Genomic DNA, 371 nt, shown 5'->3' on the forward strand with positions numbered 1-371 from the left:
TCCTGTAAGTGCGCCCCGGCGAGGTGCCGAGTGGCAGATGAGGGATCCTATTACCAGCCATGTGACAGGAAAGGATAGAGACCGACATCCCAACCTGCTGCGGCGCGGGACCGCAGGGCTGCCGCTTCCACTTCTGACACCGACACGTTCGGGCTGGTGCTGTTCGCCCCGGGGCAGCGCTTTGGCCCTGCGGAGCCCTCCTCGCTAGCCGGGACGCCTCACTACAAACACACACACAAACACACAGACTTCTCCATCTCAGCAGCGACCCAAGCCTTGCTCTCGTCACTCCCCTCGTACCCAGTCCCGCGGAAGAGGTCGGGCAAGAGCCCGTCAGCCCCGTGGCCTGGCGTGGCCGGCGCTTGCCCTCT

Source organism: Geospiza fortis, unplaced genomic scaffold (assembly GCF_000277835.1).
Source record: "Geospiza fortis unplaced genomic scaffold, GeoFor_1.0 scaffold408, whole genome shotgun sequence".
Classification (NCBI taxonomy): Eukaryota; Metazoa; Chordata; class Aves; order Passeriformes; family Thraupidae; genus Geospiza; species Geospiza fortis.